Raw genomic sequence first — 4490 nt, 5'->3', positions numbered from 1 at the left:
CTTTAAGATAATTTTTAAGTGTTCTAAAAGCACATACACAACTAATATTGAATATCACAAGGAACCAGGTATGAACACAATGAAGAGTCTGGCAACCCACCTGTCAGACCCAGTAGGTCTGTTAGTTTCAGATGTGAAGCAGCTATCATTAGTCCAGTATCCTGGGTGGTTTAGGATTATTGCTGAAGACTAATCTAAAATGTTTGAAATTGCTCATATTTGATTTTTTTTTCAAAGTAGGGTCTCACCCTAGCCCAGGTTGACCTGGAATTCAATATGTTGTCTCAGGTTGACCTTGAATTCATCTCTGCCTCCCAAGTATCTGAGATTCAAGATTTGTGCCACCACATCCAGCTTTTTCTTTTCTTTTTTTTTCAAGTTTTGTTTTTCAAGGTAGGGTCTTGCTACTGGAATTAACTATGAAATCTCAGGCTGGCCTCAAACTCACAGTCATCTTCCTACCTCGGCCTCCTGAATTCTGGAATTAAAGACTTGCACCACCAAGCCTGGGTAAAAAAATTTTTTTAAGTTTTTAATTATTATTATTAACAACTTACATAATCATAAAAAATATCCCATAATAATGCCCTCCCTTCCCCCACTTTCCCTTTTGAAACTCCATTCTCCATCATATCCCCTCTCCCTCTTTATCAGTCTCTCTTTTATTTTGATGTCATGATCTTTTCCTCCTATTATGATGGTCTTGTGTGATAGTGTCAGGCACTGTGAGGTCATGGATATCCAAGCCATTTTGTGTCTGGGGGAAGCATGTTGTAAGGAGTCCTACCCTTTCTTTGGCTCTTAATATAAGGATATGAACATTAAGAGAAGTGCTTACTGGGCAGTTTGATAAGCCTAGTATATACATTTAGCCAGACAGCAGCAGACATTACTCCCCTAGGGCTCATGACTACCACTGTTTTAAGTTTTCAGTAACAGGGATGTATTCCTCCCATGGAGCGGGCCTCCAGTCCAATTAGAGGGCAGTTGGTTTCTACCATGATAGATGTGCCACTATTGTACCTGTTGGCTCATTTGGCCTGGCTGGCCAAATATAAGGCTTGCAGTGTCCACTGTTGAGTATCTTCACTGGTGATTTCTCTCTCGCATTGAACTGCATGCAGAATGGCTTCTTCCAGCTTTCTGTCAGCTGGTCTACGTGGAGGAGGTTATCAGCTCAGTTCCAGTAGGATTTCTCAGTGGCCTTGCAGCCCAAGTATGTGGAGTCTTCAGCATTTTTTTTTTTTTGAAATGGGTATGCCAGATCCTCCAACCACTGCAAACAAACTTCAGATGGATGCACCCCTTATGCATCTGTCTTGCATTGGTCCTGAGGGGTCGAACTGGGATCCTTTGGCTTTGTAGGCAAATGCCTTAACCGCTATCTCTCCAGCCCCCCAAGAAATTATTTAAAGATTGTTTAAATTTAATTTTTTATTTATTTATTAGAGACAAGGAAAGAGAGGGACAGAGATAAGGAAAGAGGAGAGACAGAGAATGGACACACCAGGGCTTCTAGCCACTGCAAAGAAACTCCGGATGCATGTACCACCATGTGCATCTGGCTGACATAGGACCTGGAAAATGGAACCTGGGTCCTTAGGCTTCACAGGCATGTGCCTTAATTGCTAGTCCATCTCTCCAACCCTGTTTTTTGTTTTTCAAGGTAAGGTTTCACTCTAATCCAGGCTGACCTGGAATGCACTATGTGGCCCATAATTATAGATAATAAACCATGGTAATTCTCCTCCCCCCACACACACACTTTCCCTTTGCAACTCCACTCTACATCATATCCCCTTACCCTCTAAATCAGTCTTTTATTTTGATGTCATCATCTATTTTCCTACTATGACTGTCTTGTGTAGGCACCATGAGTCTTGTGTCAGGCACCATGAGGTCATGGATATCCAGGCCATTTCGTGTCTGGAAGAGTGCATTGTAAGGAGTCCTATACTTCCTTTAGCTCTTACATTCTTTCTGCCACCTTTGCTGCAATGGACCCTGAGCCTTGGAAAGTGTGATAGAGATGTTTTAGTGCTAAACATTCCTCTGTCATGTCTTCTCAGCACTATGGTGTCTTTTGAGTCATTGTAAGGTCACCACCATCTGAAAAGAAGCTTCTCTAGCCAAAAGTGAGAGTAGCATTAATACATGGGTGTGAACCTTAAGAGAAGTGCTTACTGGGCAGTTTGGTCAGCATAATATATACATTTAGCCAGACACCAGCAGATGTTACACCCTTAGGACTCATGACTTCCCCCATCGTAGGTTTTCAGTATCAAGCATGTATTCCCTCCTGTAGAGTGGGCATCCAGTGCAATTAGAGAGTAGTTGGTTTCCCCCATAATAGACATGCCACTATAGCACCTGCTAGCTCATTTGGCCTAGCTGGCCAGATTTAAAGCTTGCAGTGTCCACTGTTGTTTATCTCCACTGGTGATTTCTCTCTCACACATGGAATTGCATGCAGTGTGGTTTTTTCCTGCTTTCTGTCAGCTGGTTTACACAGAGGAAGTTTTCTGATCAGCTCTAGCAGGACTTCTTAGTGACCTTACAGCCCAAGTACGTGCAGTCTTTAGCAATAGGTCATTCCTGGTGGGAAACCAAGGGCCTCAAGCAATGGCTTATAATGTTTTGGGGGCATCACAGACCTCCCTGGCCAACAACTCACTGGAAGGTATCCCATCCCTGGCACTGAAAATTTTCTAGTAACAATCAGTGGCTTCTGGGTGTGCCATTGCCCCAAAAAGTATGTTTCCATATGACATTCATACCCTCTAAGATTTTGATTAGCCCTCTCCCCACCTTTCCTTTACTGAATCTCTTCCCCTGACTTCACTTAGGCCTTTCCACCCCCATTAATCTGTTTTTCTACATATACATACCACCCTCCTCTTAAGTGCCCCCCATTCTCTTTATATCCCCTTCCTAGCTTACTGGCCTCTACTACTAAGTTTTATTCCAACTCACATAGAAGTCCAAACATTTGTAGCTAGGATCCACATATGAGAGAGAACATGAGATGATTTGCTTTCTGGGCCTGGGTTACCTAAGTATAATCCTTTCCAGATCCATCCACTTTCCTGCAAATTTCATAATTTTGTTTTTCTTTACTGCTGAGTAGAACTCCATAGTATAAATGTGCCACATCTTCATTATCCACTCATCAGTTGGGGGACATCTAGGCTGGTTCCATTTCCTAGCTATTGTGAATAGAGCGGCAATAAACATGGATGTGCAAGGTAAGTAGGGTAGTGAGATGAGTCCTTAGGGTATGTGCCTAGAAGTGCTATAGCTGGGTCATATGGTAGATCTATTTTTAGCTGTCTCAAGAACCTCCATACTGATTTCCACAATGGCTGGACCAGATTGCATTCCCATCAGCAGTGTACGAGGGTTCCTCTTTTCATGCATCCTCACCAGTATTTGTCATTTGTTTTCATGATGGTAGCCATTCTGATGGGAATAAAATGGAATCTCAAAGTAGTTTTAATTTAAATTTCCCTGATAGGTAGATTTTTTTGGTTTTTAAAGGTAGGGTCTCACTCTAGCCCAGACTGACCTGGAATTCATTACGTAGTTCCAGGCTGGCCTGAAATTCAGTGATCCTTCTGTCTCTGCCTCCCCAGTGCTAATTATTTATTCCTAGCAATATATACAGACTTTTTTTTGTTTTTTTATATGGTTGGTTGGTTTTTTATTTATTTGCAAGCAGAGAGAGAAAGAGAGAGAGAAGAGAGATGGAGGGAATGGGTATTTATTTGTTTTTACTTTTTTTCCATGATTGTAAAAAATATTTTTATTGACAACTTCCATAATTATAAACAATATCCCATGGTAATTCCCTCCCGCCCCCCACTTTCCCCTTTGAAATTCTACTGTCATATCCCCTCCCCCTCTCAATCAGTCTCTCTTTTATTTTGATGTGATGATCTTTTCTTCCTATTATGATGGTCTTGTGTAGGTAGTGTCAGGCACTGTGAGGTCATAGATATCCAGGCCATTTTGTGTCTGGAGGAGCATGTTGTAAGGAGTCCTACCCTTCCTTTGACTCTTACATTCTTTCTCCCACCTCTTCTGCAATGGACCCTAAGCCATGGAAGGTGTGATTGAGATATTTCAGTGCTGAACAGTCCTCTGTCACTTCTCAGCACCATGGTGCCTCTGGAGTCATCCCAAGGTCACTGCCATCTGAAAAGAGAAGGTTCTCTAGCCAAAAGTGAGACTAGCATTAATATATGGGTATGAACATCAAGAGAAATGCTTATTGAGTAGTTTGGTGAGCATAGAATATACTTTTAGCCAGACAGCAACAGATGTTACACTCTTAGAGCTTATGACAACCCCCGTTGGAAGTTTGCAGTATCAGGGATATATTGCCTCCCATAGGGCGAGCTGCCAGTCAAATTAGAGGGCAGTTGGTTTCCCCCATAATAGACATGCCAATATTGCACCCATTGGCTCATTTGGCCTGGCTGGCCAAATAT

The sequence above is a fragment of the Jaculus jaculus genome, chromosome 5, assembly GCF_020740685.1.
Source record: "Jaculus jaculus isolate mJacJac1 chromosome 5, mJacJac1.mat.Y.cur, whole genome shotgun sequence".
Taxonomy (NCBI): Eukaryota; Metazoa; Chordata; class Mammalia; order Rodentia; family Dipodidae; genus Jaculus; species Jaculus jaculus.
The sequence above is the reverse complement of the archived record's forward strand: the minus strand, read 5'-3'. Positions refer to the sequence as shown.